Source organism: Schistocerca cancellata, chromosome 6 (genome assembly GCF_023864275.1).
Source record: "Schistocerca cancellata isolate TAMUIC-IGC-003103 chromosome 6, iqSchCanc2.1, whole genome shotgun sequence".
NCBI classification, from domain to species: domain Eukaryota; kingdom Metazoa; phylum Arthropoda; class Insecta; order Orthoptera; family Acrididae; genus Schistocerca; species Schistocerca cancellata.
In genome coordinates, this window is record NC_064631.1 from 641,676,458 (window position 1) to 641,689,000 (window position 12,543).

The 12,543-nt window shown below is 38.2% G+C and overlaps 1 protein-coding gene across 2 annotated transcripts in view; it reads left to right on the top strand.

The window, feature by feature from the left end:
• Positions 1 to 10,790, top strand: part of LOC126191525 (synaptic vesicle glycoprotein 2C-like) — a 242,118-nt gene extending 231,328 nt beyond the window's left edge. The window contains exons 11-12 of one of the 2 annotated variants that reach the window (XR_007538365.1): positions 3,495 to 3,527; positions 10,182 to 10,790. The gene's annotated coding sequence lies outside the window, so the exon portion shown is untranslated. The remainder of the gene's footprint in view (positions 1 to 3,494; positions 3,528 to 10,181) is intronic. The other variant, XR_007538364.1, reaches the window with a different exon arrangement.
• The last annotated feature ends 1,753 nt before the right edge of the window (positions 10,791 to 12,543 follow it).

Consider the following 12,543-nt stretch of genomic DNA (forward strand, 5'->3'; position numbering starts at 1 on the left):
TGACACTGAAATTCTGCAATACAGGGAAAAAGATTTTTAGATACCCGTCCACCGGTTTGACAACTATTAGATTATGAGAGATATAATCGTAGGAGACATACGAGTAGTTGTGTCACATTGTCAACAATTACATTTTTTACTTTTGAATACATTGTGGGAGTGAACAGTGATTAATGTTGTTACAAATATTTACTATCGAAAACAGTCTTGATCACAATTTATTTATTCCAGTGACAGGTTTTGATCACTGCTGTGGTCATCTTCAGACCAGTGAGTAAGAACCTCCTTCTGGTGGTAAATCACTACTCCGGTCACCAGAATACATAAATTGTGATCAAGACTGTTTTTGATTGTAAAAAAAATTTTTAGTCAGTCTTCACAAGAGTCAGTGTTGAGACCGACTGGAATAATCGTTGTGGTAGCATGAGTCAATGACAACATTTGCCATTCGCAGAATGACTGTCACCATGTTTACCAGTGTTGAAAACTGCATAAAATGCTGCTGATCAAATTTCAATAAACTGGAAAAAAGCATACAGTGCATCTGACTAATTCATTCCAGTTTAATTACGTCTCATCATCATCATCATTTAAGACTGATTATGCCTTTCAGCGTTCAGTCTGGAGCATAGCCCCCCTTATACAGTTCCTCCATGATCCCCTATTCAGTGCTAACATTGGTGTCTCTTCTGATGTTAAACCTATTACTTCAAAATCATTCTTAACCGAATCCAGGTACCTTCTCCTCGGTCTGCCCTGACTCCTCCTACCCTCTACTGCTGAATCCATGAGTCTCTTGGGTAACCTTGCTTCTCCCATGCGTGTAACATGACCCCACCATCTAAGCCTGTTCGCCCTGACTGCTACATCTATAGAGTTCATTCCCAGTTTTTCTTTGATTTCCTCATTGTGGACACCCTCCTGCCATTGTTCCCATCTACTAGTACCTGCAATCATCCTAGCTACTTTCATATCCGTAACCTCAACCTTGTTGATAAGGTAACCTGAATCCACCCAGCTTTCGCTCCCATACAACAAAGTTGGGCGAAAGATTGAACGGTGCACAGATAACTTAGTCTTGGTACTGACTTCCTTCTTGCAGAAGAGAGTAGATCGTAGCTGAGTGCTCACTGCATTAGCTTTGCTACACCTCGCTTCCAGTTCTTTCACTATGTTGCCATCCTGTGAGAATATGCATCCTAAGTACTTGAAACCGTCCACCTGTTCTAACTTTGTTCCTCCTATTTGGCACTCAATACGTTTATATTTCTTTCCCACTGACATTACTTTCGTTTTGGAGATGCTAATCTTCACACCATAGTCCTTACATTTCTGATCTAGCTCTGAAATATTACTTTGCAAACTTTCAATCGAATCTGCCATCACAACTAAGTCATCCGCATATGCAAGACTGCTTATTTTGTGTTCACATATCTTAATCTCACCCAGCCAGTCTATTGTTTTCAACATATGATCCATAAATAATATGAACAACAGTGGAGACAGGTTGCAGCCTTGTCTTACCCCCGAAACTACTCTGAACCATGAACTCAATTTACCGTCAACTCTAACTGCTGCCTGACTATCCATGTAAAGACCTTTAATTGCTTGCAAAAGTTTGCCTCCTATTCCATAATCTTGTAGAACAGACAATAACTTCCTCCTAGGAACCCGGTCATATGCCTTTTGTAGATCTATAAAGCATAGATACAATTCCCTGTTCCACTCATAACACTTCTCCATTATTTGCCGTAAGCTAAGGATCTGGTCCTGACAACCTCTAAGAGGCCTAAACCCACACTGATTTTCATCCAATTGGTCCGCAACTAATACTCGCACTTTCCTTTCAACAATACCTGAAAAGATTTTACCCACAATGCTGATTAAAGAGATACCTCTGTAGTTGTTACAATCTTTTCTGTTTCCATGTTTAAAGATTGGTGTGATTACTGCTTTTGTCCAGTCTGATGGAACCTGCCCCGACTCCCAGGCCATTTCAATTATCCTGTGTAGCCATTTAAGACCTGACATTCCACTGTATTTGATGAGTTCCGACTTAATTTCATCCACCCCAGCCGCTTTATTGCACTGCAATCTATTGACCATTTCTTCCACTTCCTCAAATGTGATCCTATTTCCATCATCATTCCTATCCCATTCTACCTCGAAACCTGAAACATTACTGATTGCATTTTCACCTACATTGAGCAACTCTTCAAAATATTCCCTCCATCTGCCCAAGGCATCCACAGGATTCACCAGCAGTTTTTCTGACCTGTCCAAAATACTTGTCATTTCCTTCTTACCTCCCTTTCGAAGACTGCTAATTACACTCCAGAATGGTTTTCCAGCAGCTTGACCCATAGTCTCCAACCTGTTTCCAAAGTCTTCCCACGATTTCTTCTTGGATGCTGCAATTATCTGTTTGGCTTTGTTTCTTTCTTCAACATAACTTTCTCTGTCTACCTGAGTTCTAGTATGTAGCCATTTTTGATACGCCTTCTTTTTCCTTTTACAGGCTGCCTTGACTGTATCATTCCACCAAGCTGTTTGCTTCATCCTACTTTTACACACTACTGTTCCAAGACATTCTTTAGCCGCTTCTAGTACTGTGTCCCTGTACCTTGTCCATTCCTTTTCCAATGACTGTAACTGAATGACTGTAACTGACTACATTCAACTAACTGGTACCTTTCTGAGATCGCTGTTATGTACTTGTGCCTGATTTCCTTATCCTGAAGTTTCTCCACTCTTATCCTCCTACATATGGACCTAACCTCCTGCACTTTCGGCCTCACAATCCCAATTTCACTGCAGATTAAATAATGATCAGTGTCATCATAGAATCCCCTGAATACACTTGTGTCCCTCACAGCCTTCCTGAATTCCTGATCTGTTATTATGTCTGTGAAAATAAAATTCACATGACTTGCATATCTTACAATATTCATGTAACTAGGCAGGAGTATATGAAGGGTGAAGGGAAGGAAGGGAGGCATTAGTAATTTTGAGCCACTACCAAAAACAAATCTGTGATCAGTGTATCTTGTTCCTGAAATTTATTTTAAAGTACTTTCATGCAAGATGAGATAGATGTATTATTAAAATATTATATTACATTATTCAAATGGCCACAAAAATTTTATTATAATTGCATTAATCTCAAACTTTCAAAAAATGTAGAAATAGATAAGAAATGTAAAAAATAAGAAAAGGACGGATGCACTGTACATTCAACAGGCTATATAAGAAAGCTACAGGTCTCTTATTGAATCTGGTTTCATTAAAATTACAAAACATGATGATGATGATGATGATGATGATGATGATGATGATGAATTACAAAACAAATGTAAATACAAATATATAATTTTTCACTAACGTGACTTGTGATGTTGAACTTTTTTGGCTATGTCTGCGTCGTTTGCGCTGCATGCAATCCTCATTGCGTCTTCTAAATGACTAGACTACCAATTACGATATTTATTTTTCAGGTACTTCAGTTTTGAAAATGAAGCTTCACAAAGGTAAGTTGAAGGAAATAGTGTTAAAATTAACTGTGCACAGTCTCATAAATTTTTATAATTGTTAGGCACACATTCCCAAAATTCAGTGTACTGTTGTGTTTCATGATGTTCTATAAACAGAGCTTTAAGCTGTGTGTCATGTTGAAGTTTGATTATTTCATTAAGCAAATTAGTTTTAGGAAATCCAAATTGGCAGAATAATTTGGGATCATCATGTCCAACATGCCAAGGGTTTTCTACAAGAATGAAACAGCTTTGAAAATTTCTAACATCTGCATATCTGTTTTTTATTTCTTCAAAATAGGCTTCCAAATATTCTTTTGTGTTTTAGTAAATAGTTTCAGCGATAGTTGAGCCTGATCAGAGCTTAACAACAGTTGGAAAATTAGACAGTTCACTTACATATAATTGCAGTTTGGCTTCAAATGCAAATATTTTGTTAGTCATTTGCCCAATTATCTTGTTTGATCCTTGTAATTCCAAGTTAAGTGTGTTGAATTTTTGTGTAATATCGGCCAACAAAGCTGTAAGTATTCACCATTCATCATCATCAAATTCAGGATAATTTTTGCCACTTCATTGTAAGAATAAAATAATTTCAGATTTGAAATTGACAAATTGTTCCAGCACTTTTCCTTTGTTCAGCCATCTGACAGCAGTATGTATGAGAACATCACTGTAACAAGCTTGCAATTCCTGCAGAAGTTCTTTAAATTTTCAGTGATTAAGTTCACGGGCACGAATGAAATTTATAACACTTATAACTGTTCGCATAACATTCTTCAATTTGGTATTTGAAATTTGACATGCCAAACTTTCTTGATGCAGTAAGCAGTGACTGCAGAGTAAATTTGGCAAATTCCATTCCTTCTTAATCAGTGCTATCAAACCATTGTTGATGCCCGTTTTTGACAGACAACCATACGTACATACTGATGTTAATTTGCTCATAGATAAGTCACTTTTTTTTGTACAAATTCCAGAATTGCATCCACAAAATCACATTCTTTTGTGGACCTTTCATGGTTATAATTGCTAAAAAATCTTCCTCTATTACCCCATCATTTAGGCAGTAACGCACAAATAATGAAAACTGAGCCATCGAAGTTAAATCTGTACTGGAATCACATGCAAGACTGAAGTATTTGCGTAGTTTGACTTTATTAATTACTGTCTCAAACATATATTTTGAAATATCTTCTATACAATGTCGACAGATAGATTCTGAAAGTGTGAACTTATTTATTTCAGCTGATATTTGTTTACTGTTGGAGAAATTTTGAAACAAAGTTTTAGAAACAGTGATCTTACATTGCTTCACTAATTCAGCATCAAAGAAAGCTTTCACATTTTTGCCAGAATATTTCATACTTGGTATGATGCTTTTGTGACAGCCTCACTTTGCCCAACTGCTGCTAATGTAACGTTTTGTTGACGACGACTGGTAGATTTTAGGTGAGCAATTTTTACCTTTCTTTCATTTGAAGTCAAAGGAAAAGCTAATGTAAAAGAATTGTGATTACTTGTGTAGTGGCGAAATAAATTGTATCTCTTCAGTCCCACAATCATATCTTGGCATATTAAACAAGTAGCAGTACCTTCTTTGTGTCCACTTATAAAACAAAACTCTTCTTCCCATATTTCGTGGAAACTTCTTTTCTCTTCACATATTTTCCTCTTAGTCACTGTTCTTGAGGGTATGTCAGATATTATTTATTCCACTAATAATTATATCACCAAATATGAGCACAAATACACTCAATACACGATGAACACTCAGGGGCACTGAAACTTAGTTCACAGCTGACACGACAAAGCTAACAATTAGGCGGCTGCGGGACAAGCCCGCCACCGACAAACGAGCGGCTGTGGGCATGCAGCGCATTTGATGCACGGATCACGTTGTTGGCTAGCAGGCCGCTCACGTCTTTAGCACTGCAGAACACTGGCAAGTGGTGTGTTAAATGAAAGTGATGGATGGTTTTCAGTTACCTAATTACTTTCCTGACTTTAATCACAATTCTATGCAGTTTCTGTAAACAAAACACAACTATGCCAGACAAGTAGATAACTAATGCTACCCGTGCGAAGCCAAGGAGGGTTGCGGGCCACACGAAAACATGATCTGGGCTGCAGTTTGACGACCACTGCTCTATCTGGTTAAGGGAATTTCAAAATAGACTTCTTTTCTACTCTGGAAATGATTCTGTTCTCTCAGGATACTTTTGTTCAACTCTGTTATATTTTCATCTCCACAATAAAACAACTTCATAAATTTCACACATGCATTCAACTCTTGCGAGTCAACCCAATCTTGGACCATTAGAAACTAACAGATACAATTATAATGTGTTTGGTTTAATAACCACTATAAAAGCAGTTCTTGCTTCTAGAAAGTCCAACACCGAAAAGTCAAATGTCAAAGTCTTTAGTTCAATACATAATTCATTTGTTCACAATAATACAGTCGTTACACCGTCAAGGAATAGAGCATGCTCGCTTGTTGTACTGGACATACAGCTTCTCAGGCGCTGATTGACCATCACTATTGCCATATTCTCCTGATACACACCCATCCTGCACACACAGAAACCGGCAGCGAGGTAGACACATCTCCACTCTCTCACCCTCATACTTAAAATATTGGGTGTTCAAGATGGTGGAAAGGTGAGTATCTCTAGAAACTACACCGAAATTCTCGAGGCACTACACAGTTCCCTATAAGAAACAGTTTTCTATACCCGATGGAAGATTTTTGAAGAAGTATGGAACACCTACATCATCATCATAGTTACACAAAATGCATTTGTCTACCTTTTTCTGGAGATACTTTACAAACTCAATGGAGTTGAAATCGAGTGCAAATTTAACAGTTCCAAGAAACAGTTTCCCAAACCTGATAGCAGATTTTTGAAGGATGGAACACCTACGACATCATCACAGCTTACAAAAAATGTGTTTGCCTACCCTTTTTTCAGGAGATACATTACAACCTCAATGGAGTAGAAATTGAGTGCACCAGGAATGTTTGTATTACTTGGATCCTTAAAATATACGTCTCTTCATCAAAGCCTGACTTGAATGGGCTGCTGAATGCAGGATGATTCATAGATGGATTGATCAACAACTGCTTTAGTGCATGCATCCCACTCAAAATGCTTATGGGCTTCTTGGAGGATATGAAGAAAGTTCTGATGCATGAGAAGCAGGAGTGCATTCAAGTATGATCTTTTCCCAAATTGTTCGGAACAATAAAATGTGCCAAGCCTCAGATGGCTGTAGTGGGGGTTGACTTAATTCCATCATAGCAAAAGCTTGGTTGAAACAGAAAAGTGCCGACATCAGCCTGAAACTTTGATTACAGAGACAGCATCATGTATATTAAAGGCCCTTAGAAGGTGGCCTGGATGTGTGAAATTTTCAAGAATGCTGCTGCCTGTAATTTGGAATTTTTCAACTCTTCATCAATTCGACATCTCAAGCTAGTGTATGGTGGTGGAAATGAAGAAAAACACAGTTTCATAGATGCTTCAGTTAATGTGCAAATATTATTACAATGGTTGAGCAATAAATAAGACCAAGACCCTTTTTAAAAAGGTCATGTATTTATTTAGACACTCACAACCTTATTTACTCTCAACCTTATTTTTTTCTACAGTTTTGTTTGTCAGGTAAGTTTATCTTAAAAACACATTATGTATATGTTCGTATTTGAATACTGAAGAAATGATTTTAGAGGTCTCTGCAAAATGTCATTCAAAATTTAGGGGATCAGCAGCTGCTTGCAGCCAACATACTCCATTTCGAGCATCTCTGCATGCAGTGTAATAACAGATACCAGTCGTTTAATATGCAAACTACTACTTCTTCTTCCGAAAAATGAACCCGCTTTATCTCCGTGGCTAGTAAGTAATGACAGTAGGAGTAGTACCAAGCAAGAGAAGCGAGTACCAACACACTGGGACCTATCACAAATTGTTATGGGTAAGCAGTATTACTAAAAATACCCCATGAGAGAAAGAGTAGTATGGGCCACGACCTCCATGTCCTGCCCCATCTCATGATTTACAAATGACATCACTGTGATTCTATGTCAAGCCTACCAATAATGGCAGCAGGAGCAGCTGCAGCAGCAGCACCCCTGCCTATACTGTTAAGGTGCAATTCCACCAAGGCAACATATGCGCAACATGTGGCATGTGGTTATGACGCATGCTACAAGGATCAATTTGACCAAGGCAACACATGGCAACATGCCGCACGCGGCATTGTCATATGTTACACCAGGCAGCTTGTTGCGTCACCTATCGACAAGAAACGACGTGTTGCCCCCTGTCGCCAGCTATCCAACAGTCTGTAGATCCGTTTGGCTTGTTGCTTCTGACATAGTTTATTGAAGATTATCACAATGTGCGTGAGTTGTGGGTCATCTGAAGTAGTAATTACAAAAACAATAAACTAAGGTACGATAAACTGGAGCAGCTCGCCAAAAAATATGACTGTAGTGTTGTGGAAGCAAAGAAGAAAATAAAAAATGTATGAACATCATTCCATCGTGAATGTAAAAAAACTGAAAATCACGAAGATAAGTGGTTCATCACCTAAAAAAGGAGTAAAATGGTTTGCACATGAGCTTTTGAGTTTCCTTCAAGATGTTGACGAACCAAGGAGAACCATTTCAACCACAAGTAAAGGGGATGACTAAGGTAAGTTCATAATAGTGAACCTACGATGATTCAATCATAGTGGGTGTGTTTGTAGCTCTCCCTGTGCCTGCAGATTTAATACTGACTTAAATACTCAATGTCTTGTAAGACAACGTTTTTGGTTGTAATTCTCAAGCATATTTCACTACTGGTATGTAATCATCAATGATTTTATTTATTGTAAGGTTTCATTCGACAATCTACTACTACTTCTCTTTTATGATATTGTATGTTATATTTCAGGATAAACATGTCAACTTTGCTGTAGTTACAAAATTATAGTTCATGTCTTTGTGTCAATAGTGTGCTCCCCAGGTTTTATTTAGCTGACTCCTTTAGTCATCTCGAGCCACAAAATTAATATTCTCCCAAGTGCAGTGAAGTGTGTACTACATTTTGTTAATTGTGATTACATTATTCAGAATAAAGCAAGTTCATTAGCCAACAAAAAGGCACACATTGGCAGAAACAGTAGGCAATAAACAGCAAAAAGAGGAAAAATGTAATCATTTAAATTTAAATATAGTATTAGGTTCATATTACCAACATTCAAAGAGGTACAATACTTTTAAAAAATCACCAAATTTAATGCACTTTTTGTTAGAGCCTGCTACGTCAGTCTCCGGAAACCACAAAAAGGGTGTTTTTTCTTCACAGATTACACACACAAAAGTGTGTGTAGTTCGGTTCAAAGTTTCCATTTCCTTGCATTATAACAATTGGTATTTCCTCTTGGTTTGCACATGTCAGGAGTGATCTTGCCAAGGGACACATCCTTCATTTGACGCAAAGTAAATCATAAACTGATCCAGTACTTCTCTTGCTTTTAATGCTGATCTCCGGTGTTTGGCTGCAAAATTCTCCATGCCACAGTCATTCTGAATTACGGACCTCCATGATCCACAAACAACATTTCCATCATTTGGGTCAATGTCAAATGTTCCTTGTGGCGAATACAGTGGTTCTGAAGTGGAGATTTTTATCAAGAAGTTGTGAAGGTAAACTCATTTTGTTGTAACAATTTCTGCATTTTCCACAGACAGCAGTGGTTTTCTAAGTACACGAAACACTAATGCCAACAACCCAAAACTGTTCTCCACTACTCTGCGAGCGCGTGAGTGTCTGTAGTTGTACTGTCTTCTGCAAGAACCTCTTTCGTGGTGGCCTAAAAAGGGTTTCATAGTGTGTTTCTGTAGTGGAAATGCATCATCAGCCACTAATACCTATGGTACCACTATATTGTTGTTTTCTGAAAGAGGTTCCGGAGGCAGTAGGGGCAACTCATTTTTCGCCATTCTTTTGTAGAACGAAGTCTCTCGAAATACTCCCCTGTATGAAATACGGCCTTGATGCCCTACATTAGCGTACAAAAAAGAATAGTGAACATCAACAATGGCCATCAGAACAATACTAAAAGTCCCTTTATAATTGAAAAACATGCTGCTACTATTCTTTGGGTTTTGAATCACTATGTGTTTTTCATCACAAGCCCCGATACAGTGTGGGTAATTCCAGGACAATTCCATTTTTGCCATCACAGTCTGCATGACCATAAATACCATTACAGTATTAGTAATACGTGAGAAATGCATAGCTCCATACACATACTAAGTGGCGTGTGCTTTGCGTTTTCCAGTTTCAGTGTATTACTAGTTAGTCTTCAGATTGATGAGCACAATAACAACAATATTATTATTATTATTATTGTTGTAATTATGTTTAAAGTATGCCGGCTGTGGGGCTTGCGGTGCTGCAGTCAAAAGCGGCCACGGAGCTGCTTCGGTCACAAGTTCGAATCCTGCCTTGGTTCTAGGTCTTGGCGAGGATGACCTAAGCAGTTTGGTCGCATAGTACTTAGAGCCATTTGAACCATTTTTGTTTTAAGAAATAGTGACAGCAACAGGCAAAGAAGAAATTAATTTACTTTTTTATCTATTTGGTTTTACAGAGTGAAGATGCTACGTCAAGCGCTCCCAATACTCTGAGCACATTAAGTAATGATGACACAGTAGCTCTATCATATGCATCTTCTAATCATGAAGCTGAGAAAGAAGGGCCTAGATGTGGAGGTAAATTGTTTCTTTCCCTCCAGAAGAGAGTAAGGAGGAATTTGAGGTCTAAATCTCCATCAGAACACGAGGAAGAAGCACGTGCTAACTTAAAAGCAGCAGCTGCGAGAGAGGAGTTTTCAACCTATATGAGCATGATGCAAACAAGGTATGGCGTTTGTCACGTAGGGCACAAATGCTAGTGAAACAGCACATAAATAATGTGTTATTCCATGCTGCTATGGGTAGATACGATGAAGAAAATCCTCCCAATAGTCCTGCAGTAGTACTCATTCATGGTAATGTATTGGAAGTACACAGTCCTTCATTGATTCACTCTGAAACCTCTGCTACCATGACAGAACAACATCAAGAGGATTCTGATTTACGAACACTGACTGACTTTTTTGGTTTGACCTAGCAGCATCGTGAACTTAAATGAAAATATACTACAATGTAATTTGAATAAAATTTTGAAAATATAAAACAGTACGACATTTCAAACAGAATATTTTATTTCTTCAAGATGTTTCTATATCCAAAGTGTACTACACACAAGCATAAGTTTGTTATGACACTATTTTCTTGCTTACCTGTACAAAATCATGTAGAACATGTATTATAGCTGGGCATATTTGTGGACTAATTCTTGAAATACATGGTTCTGAAATCCAGAACATGTACATCAGTGAAGGATAGCTATCACCTATAGCTAAATATCTCAAAGTCACTAATAGTCTGACATCAGCGGGTATTGCCTCACGAAAGTTGATGTTTGATTTTTTTATAAGTGGTGCGATTTTATGCAGCAGGTACTAAAATCTTCTAAACTCATTTGAGTAAATTTTTAAACAAAGTTTCATCATCACTTGTTAGATTCCTGAAATATTTGTTGCAAGATTCTTGACCATCTACAAACAATTCTCTTCTCCACCATCTTGGCTATCTTCTTTTTCTTCTGTTACTCAAGGTTACGACCAAGAACACAGTATCTGCTACCATTTGCGATACATCATGCACTCTTCTGATGTTGCTTCAGTGGAATTGACTGAGGCGCATGCTACAAACACAGGCAACTTGCAGCATACAACACCATGCAACACATTTTCTGGGCAACAGCAACTTTGTAGCATGGTTCAATGCTGCACACTAAAAATTGGTAACAGTGGGTGACACGTCGCATTTGACTTAAATATGTCCTAACAGCCTTGCTGTGCTGGTACTGCGAATGGCTGAAAGCAAGGGGAAACTACGGCCGTAATTTTTCCCGAGGACATGCAGCTTTACTGTACGGATAAATGATGATGGCGTCCTCTTGGGTAAAATATTCCAGAGGTAAAATAGTCCCCCATTCGGATCTTCGGGCGGGGACTACTCAAGAGGACATCGTTATCAGAAAAAAGAAAACTGGCGTTCTACGAATCGGAGTGTGGAATGTCACATCCCTTAACCAGGCAGGTAGATTAGAAAATTTAAAAAGGGAAATGGATAGGTTAAAGTTAGATATAGTGGGAATTAGTGAAGTTCGGTGGCAGGAGGAACAAGACTTTTGGTCAGGTGAATACAGGGTTATAAACACAAAATCAAATAGGGGTAATGCAGGAGTAGGTTTAATCATGAATAAAAAATAGGAGTGCAGGTAAGCTACTACAAACAGCATAGTGAACGCATTATTGTGGCCAAGATAGACACGAAGCCCAGAGCTACTACAGTAGTACAAGTTTATATGCCAACTAGCTCTGCAGATGATAAAGAAATTGAAGAAATGTATGATGAGATAAAAGAAATTATTCAGGTAGTGAAGGGAGACGAAAATTTAATAGTCATGGGTGACTGGAATTCGAGAGTAAGAAAAGGGAGAGAAGGAAATATAGTAGGTGAATATGGATTGGGGCTAAGAAATGAAAGAGGAAGCCACCTGGTAGAGTTTTGCACAGAGCATAACTTAATCATAGCTAACACTTGGTTCAAGAATCATAGAAGAAGGTTGTATACATGGAAGAATCCTGGAGATACTAGAAGGTATCAGATAGATTACATAATGGTAAGACAGAGATTTAGGAACCACGTTTCAAATTGTAAGACATTTCCAGGGGCAGATGTGGACTCTGACCACAATCTATTGGTTATGAACTGTAGATTAAAACTGAAGAAACTGCAAAAAGGTGGGAATTTGAGATGGGACCTGGATAAACTGAAAGAACCAGAGGTTGTACAGAGTTTCAGGGAGAGCATAAGGGAACAATTGATAGGAATGGGGGG